Genomic DNA, 21,099 nt, shown 5'->3' on the forward strand with positions numbered 1-21,099 from the left:
AAAATGGCTGAATGTTCGCACGTGGGGGCCGGTCTTCTAAAGGTGGGTGTTGTTTTCTTCGTTTTTAATCAGATAATAGTAAGATTTTACCCAAATTTGTAGCACCAAGTGGTTTATGATTATGCTTAGGTGTTCCATGGACGGTTTGGGGAGGGGGTCAAACTTTGGTAGTAGAAAAAATCCAAGTCAAGTGTGCTGACTTAATCGCTGTGTCGAGTGTCGTACGCGCCTCTTGACTAGCTTACTGGGCGTCGTGTGTGTAGGCCTATTTGTATTTGGTCTCTGCAGTGCAACGTGCACAGTGAGTGAGGCCTACTTCAAGCCTACCTCAAGAACTGGGGGTAGCCTACTTCTAGCCCAGGTTGGACGTCGTCTACATTGCATTGCGACTAGCATCCAGGGTATAAAAGACCTCCTACGGTGCGAAAATTCATCGGTTTTTTCCTCACATTTTACTTGGTGAAAGTAGCTCAAAATGTCGTTCATAAGTGCCTTGTAATTTGTATCCCAAATTTCGGACAACATAATTTTGCAGGAAATTTTACAAAACTCCTTGCTCTCCGAACCCGTCATGATCCGTTCACGATCTACATGTACAGTAAGCCTACATGTATGTTCGTCTAACACGCGTACTCGCACAGAATGCGCGAAATGGACAGTAACCTACTGCCCCTTAGGCCTTACGCATGTGTGCAAGTGCTGTGGACATGAAGTCGCAGATAGGCCTAATGCCTTGTCCAAATGGGCTTCCAAAGATACGGCTAGGTCTACTGTCTACGCGTCTCCACTTATTTCCAATGGAGCAAAGACCTAGACCTAGCTCTATACAACATAGGCCTAACTGATAGAATGTGGCTGCGACCTTGGAGGCCATTTCACGCATGCACAAATGCGTATAACCAAATGAACGTAGGTTGTAATTGGTAGGCCCTAATTGTAACACAGCATTTATGGAGTTCAGGATACAAAGCAGTTGCAAACGACATTTTGAGCTGTCTTTGCCTGATGAAAATGTGAGGAAGAAGAAAAAAGGTTGAAAAAAAATTTAGTTGTAGTGTAATGAAGACAACGTCCAACCTGGGCTAGGCCTATTTCGTACTTGGTAGACCTGTAAACATGTTTGGACTCTGCATTTATGTCTTCATCGAGAAGCATGGTGCTCTAGACCATATTGACTTTTGTTTCCTGGAATATGATGAAGTCTAAAACATGGTAAAGTTGTCATTTATTGTTAGGCCCACAAAAAAATGACCGGGGCATTAACGTTAACAGAACTTGGGAAGAATTCCATAATTTGGATGCCAGTAGGGCCTATAAGATTAATTATATTCCTGTATGGGCAAATTGTTCTCTATAGTGACCTATTACCATTTGTCGTCGAAAAGCAAAAACATGTCCAAAAATGGGGGATTGTATACATGTACTTGGGGACCCCTATTTACTGCTGGAAGTAGTGACCCCCCCCAGTTTTTTATTATTTTAATCTTGCGTAACTGGTAAGGCCCACCCCCCCATACCAAGGCAACACACTCTTTATTAACTCATATCTCAAAACCTTGTCCCTTTTTGACATAATCAGTTATTGTCAGAGTCATCTACCAAAGTCAATTCAAAAGTTAAAATGTAACTCTCCATTCTATCGTAGAAACAGGGTCCCCAAATTTACAATCCCCAGAAATGATCAATATAAGAAGGAAAACACCAAGTCGTTTACCTAGAAACACTTACAATTGTTCAGACCAGAGAGTCAAGCAGCGTCTGTATGGAATTCTTTCCCAGAACTTTTATTTTTAGCCAGCAAAAGTTATCTAAACAGTACGTACATGTACCTACCTACATGAACATGTACAAGTAGACAGTGCATGAGTAAGCCAATAAAGATTATTAATAAATTACCTCCAGATTCGTGTAGGATAGCGTGCAAATCATGAGATCATATAACACACTCCCATGTACAAAATATCATTCAGTGTAAATTTTCCGGCAATGGGTAAATATACCTTTTTTCCAAGTTTGGAGTCTCTCCAACAGACCAAGTTAATAAATACATTGAAGACCAAGTCCTTCATAATTCAAATAAAAAATTATTTACAATGCCCCAGTTAGTGAATCTGCAGTGTACATGTAAGTTATTGTAAAAAGAAAACGAGGCAATGTCATTCCTGAGGCAGAAAATATTATCAGTTTGGTTGAAAATGCTTTCCAAACATTGTGGACTATAAGGATGCTACATTCTCTCCATTCTTAATAGTTTTGCAGTAGAGTAAAGAGCTGTGTTGCCAGCCCTCATTCCACAATATACATTTTAGTCAGCCTGCTGAAGTACTTGTACATATGTGTAATTTGATGATCAGAGCTCTGCCTTACTCTCTGTGGCCCTCATTTGTCCTGTAACAATATTTTACTTTTAGGTATGATTTAGCCAGTGCTGGTTGGTGAGGTATCAACTTAACATTGGGACTTTTGTTTTTCTTGTAGAAATGGGACCCCACACTAATGCCCATGGGCAGTGCATTGAAATGTCTCTGAGCAAACCATCAGCAAGGTGAGTGATTAAGTGTAAATGAATGTTTGATCAAATCAATATGGGTTTCTTTTTAGTGCAGTGCCTATGGGTAGTTCCATGGAGAAGTGGACAAAGTTGAAAATAGAAATTTCAATAAATCTTCAAAATCACAAGCGTCACAATAACACATGGAATCGTAAATTTTAATGGAATAAGAGGTTTCCTTCTTTTCTTTTCTTTTTAAATCATCAGAGATGCCACTTTTCCAATTTTAATCGGAATTCCGACTTTTTGGTATTTTTCCCCCAAATCCAATTTTTTCACATTTCCTCCATCAATGTTTTTAACATTAACAGAATTAAATAAAGAAGAAAAGACTGGAAGCAAATCTATGATGCTCATGTATCCTGCGCCGCGCGACTGGGAACTTAATCTTGAGCGCAGTCGTCAGTATAGAGTATATATGTATTTATATTTCGCGCCACAATATGTCAGTCATATTGTGGCGTGAAATATGAAGGACAGCATTGAGTGGTGTTGTCAGTGATTGGAAATACGTTGAAATATTGACCTTTAAAGCGTACTAGCTCGATGCTTGCTCATGCCTCATGTGCGATGCATGAACGTACACAACGAACGTACATTGTACTGTACGAGAGATGATCAACACATGGATCGACTACATGTTCGAGGGCCAACAAACTGCAGCATCTAATTGTCAACAGAAACAAGGAACTTCATGATATTGAAAGAGATGTCAAGGATAAATTTCAGTGGAGATGGCTCGAAGAAAAAGATAACAATCAGAGCGTAAAATTACAGTCGGACATTGGACATTTTCCGACTCCGAGCACTTGTTATGTTTGTCCGAACAAAATAAAAAATGCTCAGACAAATTGTCCGACCAACATATCAATAACAGCTCTTAAAATATCAACACAATTCATGTATTTGGGATTATGGCGTCCGATTTATTATTAGTTTTGTGTTAGAATTACGCCCAAGACATCAATCAGGGCTGATCGCTCATCACCAGCCAATGTCACTTAGCGCCACGCACAGACATGAAATCACCCTTATAATTCTTTGCGCGCTGTCCCAGTTGTGAAAACACGTGCACGAAACTCTATTCATTAAACATAGCTGCTCTGGTTCCCTCCGCCCCGCACCCATGAAAAAGAATGCGTCATGCAAATGTAACAATCAGTACCAGTCTGTGCTGTATGTGTACTGAATGTATTGTACATAACCACTCTTCACCAGCCGTACACAGCAGGCCGGAAAGACATTGATTGCTATGTTGCAAGAAGTTTTCTGCAAGTCAATTCACAGAACTTGGTCTCTTATTTATGTATGTATTTTCTGTGTTCATGAGAAATTTGAGGTTGTTCTGCTCATTTTAGCGCCACCTGGTCTAGATGCATCATGCATGCTTACCACGTGATACACGGACATTGTTGGCTACTTTGCCGTTGTGATTGCCTGAATTGTTCATAATTTTCTTGTGAATTGCGGTATGCAGAAATTATTATATATATTAAGACAGGTGTTCTTTACTTTTTGAGATACTTTTGGAAGCTTTCCTCCCTACTGATGCCATTCAATCAGCACAAAATTGCCCCCAAACAAAAAAAATGTTCCAACCTACTGATCCAATTTTGGAGAGGCATGCACAGCACAACAACATTACATGTATTTTTTGGCCTAATAAAAGACTGCATGATGTATGCAGTAAGCATTAGTTAAATAAATCTTTGGCAAGTGTTGATCCAATTCGATCAAGCAAATTTATGAAATATGGCCTGCCCTGATCGGCAAAAAAAAAAGTATGTATCTTTTTGAGTAAAAAACCGCAGGCTGGCCTAGGCTGCAACTCATTTCTGTGATCGACCAGCGATGATCAAGAAAGAACTTTTTTGTTTTTATAGGCAACTACTGTACACGATGACCCATGCATTAATACGTATAAAACCGACACCGTGTGAAGCGCTGTGGATATCTTGATTTTCAGATTTTTGTGGCACAGGCTAGTGGCATCTCTGAATCATAGATCTTTGCAAGTACCCCATTTCCGCACCATGTTTAAACATGCAAAGTTAAACTGTTGTACAAGGAACTTTTTCGCACAAAGTCAAACAGAATGCAATGCAGTTCATTTTCTCTGCCTGAAGGGATTTTACCGTCTCTTCTGTGTAAATTGTGCCAATTGGATCAGTGCAAAAACTGCTTTAACTCCAACAGGTGAAGGATTGAGGAGGGTTAGGGTTAACCCTAACCCTCCTCAATCCTTCACCTGTTGGAGGACTGAGGAGGGTTAGGGTTAATATTACTCTCTAGGATCGTAGGGAAGTGGCTTTAAACTGATCAGACCAGCATGCTGCATAGTCTTGCCCATGTTACAAATAGTCATGTACCTGCATACCAATATCATACGATACATGTACATGAAACCGCACTTTTAATTTGTTATAGATGTAGATGCCACATATTGTACAAATGTATGACCTGCCATTTTTCAGTTTATGGCTAGCCCATTGAGAGTTTTAAACTGACCGAAAATATAATTTCATTGCATTTAGTAAAGCTAGAATTGAACTTGCTTCCGTCCGACTTTTGAAGTGTTTCATTGTAGCTCTACATCTCAATCTGAACACAGTAAACGACTGGTTTTGCATATTGTACATAAAAATCATGAAGAGGCTACTCCAATAAGTTGTTTTAAGGATTTACATGCTGAGGAGGGTTGTTAGGTAGGGGGCAAAAAATTGGCCAATGGCATGTGTGGTATATGCCCAGTGGCGTAGCTGGGATTTTACTAGTGGGGAGGGGGCGCAAGGGGGGCACCAGCTTTCAGTGGTGTGTTTTTTGGGGCAAATTTTTGTTAGCCTCGTTCAATTTTAAAACTCTGTGTCTTGACTATATTCATAAAATGTTTTCAAACCTCTTTTTGAAAAGAAATTTCAAATTCACTTTGTGAAAGACTGGTAATATTTTACCTTCATAATACGTGCTATCAAACCTTTTCAAATTTCATAGTAATGAAATCTAGTCCGAAATTGAAAAAGGATGGCATCAGGAAATTGGGCACGGATTCAGCCTATAACTTAGACTGGATGCACCGGTCACCTTCAAGCTCTAGGGCTGTGCAGAAAAACCAAATATTTGATCGATTATTGAATATTTGAATGCAAAATTCATGAAAAGGAAGGGAGAATTTTCTTTTGTTTTAAAATGAGAAAATTGCACTATGGAGGCTTGTTCCAAGTAGACTTAAATGAAAAGCGACAAAAACCTGGCAACGACTTAAAAAGTACATTATGTATTTATTAAAAAGTTTAAAAGGAATATACATTTTCATTGTTCTTCCTCAAATCTTGCTAAATCGTGGCTGGAGATATAGTCTAGATGTGAAAAGCTGTTACAGTGATTATAATGTACAATTGTGTGCATTATTGCATTTGATTTTGTATATGGTTTGTTCCTCAACAATCTGCCGGTCGGTACAACTGAATATTCAGCTTTTCAATCGAATTGAAGGTCGAATATTCGAATAGTGAATTATTCGAATTAACTCAGCCCTATCCAGCTCCCCAAGGCAGTGAATACTTTGTCGTCAAAATAATCCAGAGAAAAGCAAAAGAAATGTACAGAAAGAAAAATTTACTTTTGCAGCTTGAATTGAACAAAATTTGATGAATATTTTTCTGGTTTCAAATGCACACTTTGCAATGTTTGTGGGTTGGTGTGGTTCATATCAGACGTGATATTCAGTGCATTGGGTTCAGCACTGTAGATTGCTCTGAGTTCGACAAGAAAACCTGAACTTCAACATAAGAAGAACCATAAATTTTAAAAAATGACAGATTTTTGTGTCGTTTATTCGAGAAACTAATTTTTTTCATGAACAAGCCGGCATGCAGTGCATGAATTTGTTTTCTTTCATCCTATAACTACATGTACATGTACATGTATGTACTGTATCCGGTATATGTGTGCACGGAGCACACACATGGGCTATTCCCAGGGTTACGCTGACGCTGCTTTGTTGAATGGTTTTGATAAGGTGTGAGGGAGATATTTGAATAATGAATACTGTGATCAGAATGATAAAATAATGATTAATTTCTTTTAGAACGCCCTCCATAGAAACCTATCTCAGCTCAGGGCGCTGTACATTGCAATGAAAAATCAAAAATATTAAACAAGGACTTATTTACAGAATCTTGAGACTATACACAGTTACCAGTAGTTTAAAAGCAACTATTATTTACCAGACTAAAAATATTACAACAGTTAAAAGACCACCAGAACAACGGTGGCTTAAGATTGTCACAGTTGCTAGTGTCATAGCAACTGAGGAGTTTCAGGGAGAATGAACTGCTAAAGCATTTATTTGGATTTTTTTCTTCTTTTTTCTCTTTTCAGAATACTGTATGTGGGATCAATAATTTCAATTATCTATCGCTGGGGGAAAAGAACAAAAATAAAAGTCTGAGTTTCCATACTTTGTTTTTTTTCTTTGTGCACTTTCAAGAATTTACGTCACCGAAATCCATAAAACAACCAATTAAATTGGAGTGACCTGTACGTACAGGTTTCAGTGGAGCTGTCATGAATACATGTACATGTATGTAGATATCTATAGATGTACATACACAGCTCAGTGAGAAATATTAAGCACTTTGATGTTTTCAATAAAGTATGTTTTTCTTTTGTTTTGTCTTTGCTGCAGCCATCCATTTTCTAGAAAGGAGGCCACATTTCCACGGCAAACCATTGAGACAGGAAACCCATGTGGATGCAATGCTCAAGACTTGAAGGAGCAATAATTCAGATCCAAGGAAGACGGTTGTGATAAACACACCAATAACAAACAATACAAATTGGATTTCAGCTGTGGTGCCACAATAGGCTTGTCTCCATAAATCAACATCAGCATGAGATGGCAGCTCTGTCCTTGGTGGTAGCTTTGCTTAATCTGACACTCCACTACTAGGTCATGAGAATCATACTCTCTTCAGTGGAACCTTTAAATCATTTGACACTCCACTACTAGCTACAAGCTCGTCATGAGAATCATACTCTCCTCAGTGGGACCTTTGCTTAATTTGACACTCCACTACTAGCTACAAGCTTGTCATGAGAATCATATTCTCCTCAATGGTGCCTTTGCTTCATTTGACACTCCACTACTAGCTACAAGCTTGTCATGAGAATCATACTCTCCTCAATGGTGCCTTTGCTTCATTTGACACTCCACTACTAGCTACAAGCTTGTCATGAGAATCATATTCTCCTCAATGGTGCCTTTGCTTCATTTGACACTCCACTACTAGCTACAAGCTTGTCATGAGAATCATACTCTCCTCAATGGTGCCTTTGCTTCATTTGACACTCCACTACTAGCTACAAGCTTGTCATGAGAATCATACTCTCCTCAGCGGTACCTTTGCTTCATTTGACACTCCACTACTAGCTACAAGTTTGTCATGAAATTCATGGTCTCCTCAGTGGAACCTTTGCTTCATTTGACACTCCACTACTAGCTACAAGCTTGTCATGAGAATCATACTCTCCTCAGTGGTGCTTTTGCTTCATTTGATACTTCACTACTAGCTACAAGCTTATCATGAGTATTGTACTGTCCTCAGTTGTACCTGTGCTTCATTTGACACTCCACTACCATGAGCTTCCAGCTTCCTACCAATGTCATTTCAATCTCCTGCTGTGGCTTTGATGAAAGACTTTATATCATGTCACCCCTATAAAGAGGTTTACTACATGTACATGTATCAGGAACTCTACCAACTGAAAGACATTTGATTTGAGTGATGCAGATAAAGGCACCCAAAAAAAGAGTTTTTATGGAGAAAGGATGTAAACAGTGGCATAGCTTCAAATGTTACCTGAAAGCAAACTGAGAGCAAATATGTTCAATTTCCAGTCAAAATGCCTCATCCAAAGGAGTCCGTGAAAAATGTCAAATTTTCCCACGATTTCAGTTGACTAAAATGATTGACCTGTACCACAAAAAGGGTAGCTTGGATTCCACTGGTGTTCTTGGTTTGAAATTGTCTCCAAAGTTGCCAGTTTGTGGGCATTTCAATATTCACAGAGCTAAGCTATTGAAATAATGTAAGATGCACGGTTAAAAAATACATTTATGGCAAATGTCCAGTGAGGTGGCTCAGCTTTGAAAGATCCCGCGTGTTGTTTTCATTTTCAGAGTGGTCTGAATTAAGACAAAAACAGTATTTGTACCTTTGAGATAAACATGACGTATAAATCGAAATTGCATACCATGAAATTTGGAGTAGTCCATGATGCAATAAATGTACAGTATGTACATATATGCATATTTGTACATGTATGTACTTTTGAAATTCACAATGATGTAAAAATGCCCTGTAGTTACTCATGGTAGGATCTTTCAAAACTGAGCAAACCAATCACATTTTTTACATGTATGGAACTTGCATTTTGTCCTTTTCTAACCAGTCCTCACTTCCAGCCAGACTTTAAAGTTGAACAAAAGAAGATAGCTTCACTCTGATAAGATGTCCAATTTTTGTCTAAATCAAACATTTTGTCTCTGAGAACTTAATTAATATGGCTGTGCACAGATTCTTTGAGTAAAGATAACTGATGCATATAAATTCTGAGCTAAAAACCCTTTTTTATCCAAAGCATGAATATATATTTTACAGTCATTAAAGATATCATCTGATCTCATAAATTCACTAGATTCAAATTTTTTGTTTTAGCATTTTCAAAAGAAAGAATCCTTTTAAAATGAATACCAAATTTACGTAAGCATACATGTGAGGGCTGGTTACCTTAGGTTTGTTGTGTTTTGTTGAATTCGTTAGTTCCTGACGGGCAAATTTCTGAAAACCAGGTGAAAGATGGGAAATGGATGAAAGTTTTGAAAGAATTAATGTAAAGAAGATACATGTATCTCTTCAGATGCTTTCACTGATCACCCTTTTATTTGCAATTTCAATCAAGCATTCAGGTATATTTCTTAAGCTTACAAACTTGCTCCCAAAATTTGCATGGAAAGGGAATGTTTTGTGATAAGCCTTTTTTAAGAAATATGAAGTCCATGTTTGCCAATCCAAAGTACATGTACATGTATGTATTTTGGCTCACTTTAAGCTCTTAAATTGTACTATTCAAAGTACTTAATCTTTAAAGGAGGTTTACCCATCTCTCACCTGGTTTTAATCTTGTAATCAGCATTGATGACCAAAAACATAACAAGCATCTTGACCATTGTTTATAGATCAAAAAGTCAACCTCGTTTGCAGAAATTTGGACCAGTTGTATTTTGACAGTGAGAGCAGTTTTTGAGCAATGCAGATGTATAAAAGCAGTCATTTATTATGAGCTGATGGACATCCAATTTAGCATACCTTTCCATCATACTTGACTAACCAACGAGAAGTTTAAACTTTGTCAATGTGGCAAGTTTTAGATTAACTTGAACTAGACAATTATTTGAAAACTACAGATGACTGCATTGTCATGCATCAGTGCTGATTATGCTTAAAAAGATTATTTTTATGAAAAATAATTTATTAACAATATTTACATTTTTTATGTTTTATCACCAGGCAAACCGAAATAAAACCAAAGCCCAGCCACATGCAGGCCCTCCTGGTGCGTGCACGTGTGTTCCCTGCCCGCAGACACTGACAGGTTGGTGGTTGCCCGCTATCTGCATTGGCTTGTGAATCGGCTGTTGGTGATGTATGCAACCTCCCAAAATCTTGTGAGTCTGGGTGATTGTGGATACCTCAGTAGACAGCAACATGGTAAGGATCCTCTGAACTTTGGCAATTGGTCAATTTGTCTACCAAGCAGATGTACATGTCCACTGCTCCGGGGATGGCAACCTGAGAGAACACTTCTGTGCCTGCTCTGCCATTGCTCACTTGGCAATTCCTATGTTCTCGGACATCGTGCTGTAAGATCTATGAAAAAAAATTGCAAATGGTAATTTTTGTATGCTTCCTGAGATATTCTACAGTGTCAAAGGATACAGTGTCAGTATTTTGGCCCATGAATTATGGAAACCTCCAGAGTCAAACTTGCTATCTTTCTGCTGTTTGGTTTGATCTACTGATTACTTAGTTGGTTATGTAACAGAGTTGAAACTAAAAAAAATCAAATTGAAGTTGTTTTTGAATAAAGCAGCTAAATGATACTGAAAATTTTGAATGTTTTGAAAAATGAAAACCACTTGCAAATCATGGCAGTCATAGTTTTGGTAGCATGCACACAGAGTTAATTTAAAACTAACTTTGATTTTCTAAAACAAAATCTATGTGAAGAACAAAAGCAGAACCCTGTTTTGAAAAAGCATGTTCCCTCAACTTGAAAAGAAAATCATGCTAAAATAAAGAAAATGGGAAAAAGTGAAGATCTTTGGAATGTGCGATACTTGTATTTCAAAAGGAATTGAGCTGTGTCATAGTCAATTTCAAGTTTTAGCTGATAGATGAAAGGGAAGCATGGACACCCAGAAAAGGAAGGAGACAAACTCTTGTAACTTCTGCAGAGAATTCATGATGTTTAAAGGAGAAGAACCATGCTGTTAGACTGTTCAGTGGATGATGCAACCAGGCCATTCACTCACATTGTAGAGAGGCTACACACTCAGACTTCAAATCAGGAAGGAAATAAAAAAGAAAATAAACTTGGAAAAAAAGTGTGTAGGAATGGAGCGTTACTTTGAAGAGGGGGAAATATCAACTTCTTCAGATAAACCATTTACCAGTGTGCCATAAAAACTTCCCACTGGACAAGTATTTTTCTTACCATGAAGTTAGAGAATCACACCAAAACGGTTCTTGTTGGAACTTAAGAAGAATCTACATTTGCTGATAGTGTTGTCAGCAAAAGACCTAATATGGTCCGTAAAGTTCTTCCTTTGAAGAGAATACCTTACCTCTCTTGAAATCTTTCAATCCTACGTGTACCTGACTCATAATCCCCCTTAAAACTGGGGTACAATGGATTGGAAAAAAATTAGAAGGAAGTGAAACAAAATATGGAATTGAGTGTGTGTGCCTTTCAATTGGAGGAGTGAATGGACTGGGGTAGTAATCTGCCTCTCAGTATCTTATACAGAAACTGCGGCATCGACACGGGGAGCCAGTCCCGGCTACAAGGTCCATGGTAAGTTTAATTGAAGTTTGTAGAATTGATTCATGCACTGGTGTAAACAAAAATGGTTGTACATCCTGGTGTCTTGCTAAACCCAACTTTGTATCTCATGGCTAGGAGTAGGACTGTAGTCTGTATGAACAAGGAGGTAAAGTGCAGATGGTCTTCAGTCTATGGCAAAAAACAGTGGCGTAGTTAATTTGGCAGGGGTGGGGGGGGGGGGTTGTTACAACTTTTGCAACATTTGCGAGTTGATCCCACAGCTTGTTTGTTACTTCCTGTACTTCTGACTTCTTATATATGTCAGCATAACATCCAACCGTGTTGCATGAAAAGCAGGTCCGAAGAAAAGCTGCAGTTTGTTAGGTTTTGGAAATCTTATTCTGAACTTCTAGTAATTCATTCATGTGCTTCACTGAAAATCACTGCATTCCATGGAATCATTTTGGAGTCGTGATGCAGCATGTAGCACAATATCTTGGCTGTGTCCATTCGTGAGCAGTCATATACTCCTTCTTTTCATGTATGGTACAACCACATCAAGTTTTGCACTATGGTCTATGACTCGCAATGTGCTTCAAACCTCAAACACTCCCACCCCACCACCTCTAAAACCTTTGCTGCGCCACTGTTTCCCCCATTAGTGTGAAAATATAAGGCCATTGAAATCAGGCTTGATCAAGGCATTGATGTGATGTTAATATTCATCAGCAGTCCACAACTCCCTGCCTTACCCAGGGAGGTATGCTTACAGTTTCATTCCTGAAATCATTGGAGGATTTGTTAATGCTGACGATGCTGCTGAATTGCTCATTGAATTGTAACAATAACATAAACTTCTCCTCTCAAAATGAGTGATGAGCAAATCATCAGTTGGCTTTGGAATGTGAGACTTAAGTCCACAGCTTCAGCAGGTTGAAGTGGATAAAGAGTGGAACAGACACAGTAACTGAGAGACGGCAATAAATGTTGCTTCCTGCATGATGTGGCATCATAGTTGTCTCAGTGTGTGTCCATTACTGTTCAGAACTGTTCCCTGCGCATGGAGACAATCTTTACATGCAGTTATCCCGCCATATACAATGTACTTGGATAAACTTGGATAAACTTGGTAAACTGCCATAAGCCACAAATGCCACATTCATTGACGACTAATAAGAGAGAGCATCAAGATCTTTCTTTTACTTCAGGGCATCAGTGCATGTGTGAAACAGTTCAAAATTCCCTCTTAGGAAATTTGTAATTTCAAATGTCAACCAAAGTTGTGGAATTTGTTCAGTGGCACTCTCAAAAATGTTCAGCTATGTCAGACATTCAAATTCTCTGCAAAAAAACACGACTATGTCAATGCCTTGGTCATGAGAATGACCATGAAGAACCTGCCTGATATCCAAAAATAATTCTCCAACTTAGGATGGAATATCATTAGAATTTTCTGTTTACTCACAGCCAAAATTTGGGCATTGTATATCAATGCACAGCTAATGTCTTTTCTTGGACGAAGATCTGAGAAATAAGGAAGGAAAAGTCAAGGAAATTGGTAGCTCTTTGTCTTTCATTTACCAGCTGTGCTTTCCTGTTTCAATGCTATGGGACTCGCAGTTAGAAAGGTGAAGAATTCACGGGACATTCCAATTAGAGTTGCCATAGACTGAAGACTATCACGCTTCATGTTTGTATTTCAGCCATTTTTTCCTGTTCACAAAGAAACAATACTGGCCTCTTTTTTAAGTCAAAGGCCAAGAAATTGGTCAGTTCTATTCTTACTCTGTTCCTTCTTGCAGGTACATGTACAATGTAGTGTACATGTACAAAACGAGGGATGCAAGTGTTATACGAACCTGACTTACATGTAATCAGTCCATATCACTTTAATGTAGAGAAGGTATGATTAAGATCACATCACAAGTGCTGTCGATTAAAGGAAACTTAGTTAAGCTGGTTGTGCCCTAGGTGTTGTCTAGGCATTGCTGTACCATCGGTACATGTATTTTAGGTCAGTAGGGTGCCAAACGAGGTTGAATGAAAATGTTTAGAATGATGGAGGCTGCCCTGAGGAAAGAATGTAGTGTTACACACACATGTACATTTTGTGTCGAAGTGAATATATATTTTTTTCTCTTTCTGCTCGATTTGAAGTGTTAAAATCTTGCAAAATGGATGAGATCTTATTTAGATCTTGTGCAAAGACATGGCATCAGATGAATTCAAGGGCAGATATAACATCAGGAAAATCGTTAATTTTTTTCTGCTCTCATTTGATATGGGTGAGCATAAAACAGGCAGGATATAGACTCTATGGATTGTTTCTTTGGCATAGTTTGGGCCTTTTTCCCAGATTTTTTTGTGTTACACTGATCTGCTACAGGTCAAGAATTACCTCTCTCACTCACCCAAATATTAGGCAATATGGATAATATTGCAAACTTTATACATTTATATGTAAGTCTGGTTGAGTGTGGCATGGTTTGTGTAACTAGTCCAGTGATACTTGGGTCCACATTTTGCAGTTAGATCAGTCTTCTTCTAGTAAACTGAATCAGCATAGAATGAATTGCAACAGTCCCCGTCCACCAGGCTATGTTATATATAGGTTGAAAATGTTGACCTTTAAGCACTTCATCTCATAAATTGGAAGTAACAAAGCTTTCTTGTGTCACGGTTTCTAAGGGGCAAACCATAGACCATTTTTTTACAAGAAGGTAGTTTGTTGTTGTTTCTTTTGGAATAGTCTCAAAATCATTGAATTGAATTATACCGTAAATTGAAATCTACCAACAGTCAGGTGTGATTTAGGCTTATGTTGGCTTTTACAATTGTCATGGTCAGTACATTGACACAATAGCAACGCACTATCAGGTGCAAAAATCCTTTCATTATGGATGCAGGAAAACCCGTGCTGGTCCACCGTGGGTAAATTGTGCAGTTAATTGCAGTATAAAGGTCCAAGGTTGTGTGTGTTAGGCAGGCTCGGGGGAAATTTTATATTGTTGATAAAAACAAAGGATGAATATATTTGCCAGAAAAGTTGTGATGGAATTTTTTTTATTTTTGAGATGGGTGACAAAAAAGCCAATTTAGAATACATTTGTTAACCTTTCTTCAAGTTTCCTTTGGGTCTACAGGTACAGTCCTTGCATTTATGAAAAATCAGTAAGCGTATACAGTGAATTGTATTAAAGACGACTTGCACAGAAAAGTTGCACCCCAGTTGGTTTCGAGTTTTTAATGACAGCTTGAGATGTAAAGCAATCCAAGTTTTCAAAGAACTAAAAACTTATAAAGATAAATGGATTTCTAAAACGCTTCATGCAAATTCCCTCAGAGCAAATTTTTGGGGTCACTTGATAAATGTGTGCAAATTTGCATTATGATGTAAACCAAAACTGAAGAATTCTCTTTTTTAATGGACATGATTCACGGTATAGTGCGCCAACAAGCATTTGATGCTAAGAGGTCAGCTTTCATCCTCATGTTGGACATCTTGCCCACATTTTCCTGCCATTAATCATTCGCTTAATATTTAATGCAGCACCTCTTCAAGATTTGATCTGCAGTGTCATAAATAAACTCGTATTCCAATACATGTGTTGCCATTCATGCACACAGAATTCAAACTAATATGTGCATTCTAATGAAATAATTCCTGCCAAAAATTCGACCTCTCTGTGATACCTCCTTCATCATTGATCCTGCATTGTTTTGTACATGTAAATTATCGGATTGATTTTCCCAGGGCCTGCCTAGGTCAGCATGTGAGCATGTACATTGCCTGCCTTATGCAGACGAGCCTACTCCAATTATGCCATGAGAATCTTTGGGTTTAGCGAGTAATAAGGAGGATGTGCAACCATAAATTGTACAGTGCATGAATTAATGAAAACTTCAATTAAATTTAGCATGGAGTACGGGACAGGCTAACCCCGTGTCATTGGATGCTGCAGTTTCTACGGATACCGACTGGCAGATTGTTACTGCATCATCCACTGAGTCAACAAGCAGTATGGTTCTTCAGATGAACACATCGTGATGATAGAGGACAGTTTACACCACAAAAAAAGCAGAATTGCATAAAAGAGGGCAGAATTGCAAGAAAGGAAAGAAAAAACATGCAGAACTGTAAATTGCATGTCAAATTTTACTTTACCATTACACCATTGTTTCTTTTCTGGAAGTAAATGCACGTCCTTAACCAAAAACTTATATTATTTACTAAAACTTCTTGAAGTAATAAAGATGATTTGTTACCCCTAAAAAAAATTGTCAGTGGCTTTGAAAATTTAGGAGTAAAAACACTCAAAAGATCATGGCATAGTTCCAATGAAAAAAAACGCCATCCCACAGAAGAAAAACAGAACAACAAAACAGTGTCTACTACACTCCCTAAAACAGTTTGTTTAGAGGTTGAAAATGAGAACTGTACTTGTCACGAAGGCGTCCTGTTTGTACAGTACTTGTATCAAAGTCACTGCAAAAAGTGACGGATTAATCAAATTCTTATTGCTGCTACACATTGAAAAAAAGCCTGCTACCAAATCCTGTACTTTGCCATTTTTGCAGTATCAGCGAAAAAAAAATCCAGCATATGACTGGCCAAATAACAGCAGATGAGTCACTTTAAACTCAGGCATCTGCGTTGTTGGAAATACAAAGCGTGAAGTTTTCATTCACTGCAAGTTAGCTGTTTCAGTAAATAGCTATTGTTTGTATAAGTTAGCTCAAAAACGGATTATTAACTCTTTAAAAGTATACAAATAACAGCATGAAAGTGTGAAAAGTTGGACTCTGCAGGTTTTTGTAAATGGGATCAATTTAATTTGACTCTATCATTGGACATTGTAGAATGTCAAAGAAATCATTCAGAAGGAACCCATTTGGTTATTTTTTACTCTTGGATCAGAAGGCATGATACAGCTGAAAACATCTGATTGTCAAGCGAGACAGTGAAGGAAAAAGCACAGAGGTCTCTCAAACTGCCAATCCTAGAGTAGTCAGTGGGGTTGCCATGGCAACATGCCATGCACACATAACCTCAAGTACCATCTGCTTAGTAGATAATTGAACTTATTGTCTTGAGTTTATAGGATCCTTGTCATGCTGGCGTCTTCTCAGGTTATCCATGATTGCTTGGATACTTGCAGGATCTTTGGGGGCGTTTGTGTACACTCACTGATGGTTGAAACACAGGTTAATGTGGGTAGTTGGGTGACTGCCACTTGTTGGTGTCTGTGGGCGGGGAACATGCGTGTGCGCACCAGGAGGGTCTGCATGTGGCTGGGCTTTTTTTTTGGCCAGTTGAAAGGTCAAAGTTCAAAGGTTAGGTCAAAGTTGAAAGGTCAGGTCAGAGGCCAAAGGTAGGGTCAGAGGACAAAGGTCAGGTCAAGGGTTAAAGGTCAGGTCAAGGGTCAGGTCAAAGTTCAAGTCAGATGTTCATTTCAAAGTTCATCAGAATAAAGAACAGAAACCATATGTTCTTGTATCTTGTAGTTTATTAAACTGCCCTCTCAGTCACACTAGCACCAGTTGAATTTTAAATGTGCACTTTCTTCTTGTATTGCTGACTCATCTACAAATGCATACCGATCTCAAATACAAGTGCTTACCCAAAGTAAATAGCGCCCTCAAGATCTTAAGAACCAACTTGCTAAAACCACCCTCATGAATGTTTACTCATTTTTCAAGCTTTTTTATGCATGTTCTAAATGCAACTCGCCCAATGTTTACCCTTGAAAGACGCACTGTATCTGCTGCCTATCACAACCAATCAATACACTTAAGTTTCAGTCTTATAAATGTCAGTTCCCGTTGGGTGAAAATGTATTAATAAGGAGCAGTTTAAACTACAGTTTGTTTTGGTTTTCATTTCCATTGCAAAGTGCCCATGAAATGTACCAGAAAATGGGTTTCCGTAGGCAGCAGATACCCTTCTCAATGAAAACACCACAAACAACAAAGCTGATCTTTTTATTCAGTTGGGTCAAGCAATCAGAAGTAGAGTTAATATCAGCACATAATGTGAATTGTCTTTTAAATTAAGTTTTGACTCATCATAAGGGGAATTAATTCTGTCATATTGAAGCTAAAGATGCTTTTTTTTTCGAGGAGTTTGATCAATTCAAAATGTTCAGACTGATAAATACTTATCCTAACAGTTAATAAGCAGTGAAAATACTCTCTAAACCCGAAAGAGTGAAACTGGGGACACGACGATTTAGAGTGGAATTCACTCCCAATTTCAATTGAACTTATCTGAAAAAATATCACTACAGTCGGAGCTCGAGTGAAAACTCGATCTTTTGGATTGAAGAGATTTCAATCTTAAACGTCTGGTCCCTAGTTTCCGACAGTGGGAGTGAATTTTCACTCGAAAAGACTGAGTTTTCACACTTTTGAATTTAGAGAGTATAATACCACTCAACTGTACGCCCGTATCATGAATCCTCTCATTTTAAATTAATCTGTGGTTTGAAATAGCTGCATATCATAGTCATTTAAAAAATGCTTGCCAAACATTTAGACTTAGACATTTGCTTGCTTTGGGCGAAAAGGAGCTTAGAAACCAGGCACGTCTATTTTTCAAAAACACATATGAAATAAATTAATACTTTTCACTGATCTAATCACAATGGACAAAGGATAAATTGGAAGAGTATGGGCCTCTATATGAACTGAGCTAAATTGGCTGCACAGAGAAGTTTTACTCCAAAACCAAAGCGATCAACTACTCAAAGTAACATGATTTAAATCATGTTGAGAATGGTGTCAATCTAAACTTGTATAACCTGCATGTGGCATAAAATATTTCTTGAATCGAGTATAAAAAATTTCCACAGAAGTACACATATTCAGCAACCCTTTCATGTACATCGTGTTTTTTTAAAGTCCTCTGTGCCTCTCATTCCAAAGCATTCAAATTTGACCCGAAGGGATGTAACTTGACTCAAAATCCAGTCTATTAATTTCTGTAATGTCCAATAGATCGAATTGAGCAGAACATTAAAAATTTACAAGTTAAAGGTGACGTGCCTAGTTTCAGAAGTTAAATCTGATCGTAGATTCATCTTAGCTAATCCATGGCAAGTGTAGAGTTTCACTTACTTTGAATCATGCCAGTGTGTCTAATAATTTCAAGCATTGGACAAATGTCTACAGAAAGATTTGAAACCTCCTATTAGGAGTTTGCCCTCCATCCGAACTACAGAGGATGGAAAACACTTTTGCCTGTTGCTGTTACGAGTTATTTTCATGACAATACATGTAATTGTTTTACTTTTTAACCTCCACATTGCCATGGATTTGCCCACATTTCTTGGGATGAGTCCGTCCAGCCTTGAAGGAGAGCCCCACAGGTAGTTGGGTTTGCACCAGACTGAGACATCACTGGGGAGATGGCATCTCTTTTACGGCTTCACAGGGCATGTTCCATTTCTCATCCATGCATTTAGGGGGAAAAACAAGAAAAGAGAGAAATGCGTTAGTTTTGGTGACTTTTTCTGACCACAATCAGGCAAGGTACAGGATGTACTTTTCATTTTATAATTACATGGATGGCCACAAAATTGACATACAGTATGAGAATTTCCAAAATTCGTTCTTTGTAAAGTAAAGCGTGATGATAGTGTATTTTGCAGTTATCAGTGTGTTTTGGAGTTCATATCAGTGTTTTGAACTTGAAAAGAACCTGAAAAGGTCACAGTTCAAGTGGCCACCCTTTAAATACCATAATTGAAACTGTTTTTAAAATATCTGAACAGCTATGCATGCATACATGCACTGCTCCATCATGAGCTTCTCAATTTCAAGATCATTCCATTTCAACCGAAATTACAACAAAGCTTTCAATATCTACATCATATAAAACCCTTTTCCTCAATTTGTTCATGACCTTTCGGTCCTAGTATCAATCCTGTACCCTGCCTTATCCAAAGCATCTTGTCCTTTCATCTAAGGTTTTGTTGCTTAACAACCTTTGGGAGAAAAGAACTGCTTCTGAAACCAGCCTTCAGCATAAAATCTGTACAGTACATTATTGTTGATTCATTTGGGTTCGGCAAAAATATCAGGCAAAGGAAATTTGGGTTATATGCACCAAAGACAGATACTAAAGAGCAAGAGATAGTCCATACATGAGCTCATATTTCTCATGCCAATTAAGACTCATGAAATACATGGCTACCTTATAGACCAGGTAACATTGGCACATTAATATTAACAGACTTCAGCAAAGATTTGATACAATAGTCCACATAATGGCCATAAACAAACTTATTGAGCTTGGGATTTCCCCATCGGTTGTCAAATGGATTGCTGAGTTTCTTACAGAACGTCAGCATAGGGTCAGATATAAACAGTCCTTTTCTGACTGGCAGACCTTGTCTGGGGTGTTCCCCAAGGTACTAAACTTGGCCCAGTGATTTTTTTGATGTGCATAAATAGTGCTCTTGATTCCAGTCATAATAGATGTTGGAAATATGTCGATGACTTGACCTTGGGGGAAAACTGTTTGTACAATAGTAACATACAACATGATCTTGATATCTCGAGTGAGTGGTCGAAGAGTAATGGGTTTTCCTTGAATCCTGTTAAATGTCAAACATTACAGGTGTATTTTGGCAGACAGGATCCCCCAGAAGCCACCTACAATATTTCTAATGTTCAGCTGCCTATTGTCTAGTGTCAAGCTCCTAGGGGTCATCCTTCAGAGTAACATGAAGTGAGATGGTCACATTGCCGACATTCTAACTAGGCTAATCGTAAACTTAAAATGACGGGATTAACTACGGACAAATTGGTCTGTGTGTATAAAAGCTACCTGCAACCAATTATGGAATATGCTTTTCCTGTTTGGCATCAATTGTTGACGACAGCTTAATCTAACCAATTAGAATCAATCCAAAGATGAATTTGTCACATCATTCTTGGCAATAATTATTGTAGATTATGATCAAGCTCTGCGTTTACTGGATTGAGAAGCCTTGTGTACTTGTGTACTAAATTTTCCCTGAAGACCTTCCATTCTAACAAATTCCCTGACTGGTTTCCCAAATCTAACAGGTGTCATGTAATGTTCTTAAGGTCAGCTCGAAAAATTGACTGCCATCATGGTCCAACAAACAGATTTCAAATTAGCCCCTTACCGTACTTGACAAGATTGTTGAATAATGCAATGGAAATTGATTCTTGGATTTTGGAATGGTGCATAACTTTGATTTGATGAGACAAATATGTACGAGGGCATTACTGATGACTATTTTTCCTCTGGTGTCTTAGTATATGCAATGTCTATTAATGTAATGTGTCTTAATGCATATTGCATGATCCCAATGCTTTATTATATTAGACCTTATGTGTATTGTTTATGGTTTGGATGTTTTCATTATTTTATTATCTACTGTAGTATTTCTTATATGCATTTTTAATGT

The 21,099-nt window shown here is 38.1% G+C and overlaps 2 long non-coding RNA genes across 3 annotated transcripts in view; one reads left to right on the plus strand and one right to left on the minus strand.

Moving 5' to 3' along the window:
* Positions 1–17,193, plus strand: LOC110988632 (uncharacterized). 2 transcript variants are annotated; one of them, XR_015424404.1, is made up of 4 exons: positions 1–42; positions 2,479–2,545; positions 7,239–17,031; positions 17,070–17,193. It is a non-coding gene; the product is annotated as an uncharacterized LOC110988632 (long non-coding RNA). The 2 variants fall into 2 exon arrangements; XR_002599470.2 differs by having other exon boundaries at positions 7,239–17,193.
* The window catches only part of LOC110988631 (uncharacterized), a 13,098-nt gene continuing 9,147 nt past the window's right edge, over positions 17,149–21,099 (minus strand). Inside the window, exon 3 of the long non-coding RNA XR_002599469.2 lies at positions 17,149–19,105. This is a non-coding gene — a long non-coding RNA (uncharacterized LOC110988631). The remainder of the gene's footprint in view (positions 19,106–21,099) is intronic.

This window comes from Acanthaster planci, linkage group LG02, assembly GCF_054643075.1.
Source record: "Acanthaster planci isolate LZ-2023a linkage group LG02, COTS_SCS, whole genome shotgun sequence".
NCBI classification, from domain to species: domain Eukaryota; kingdom Metazoa; phylum Echinodermata; class Asteroidea; order Valvatida; family Acanthasteridae; genus Acanthaster; species Acanthaster planci.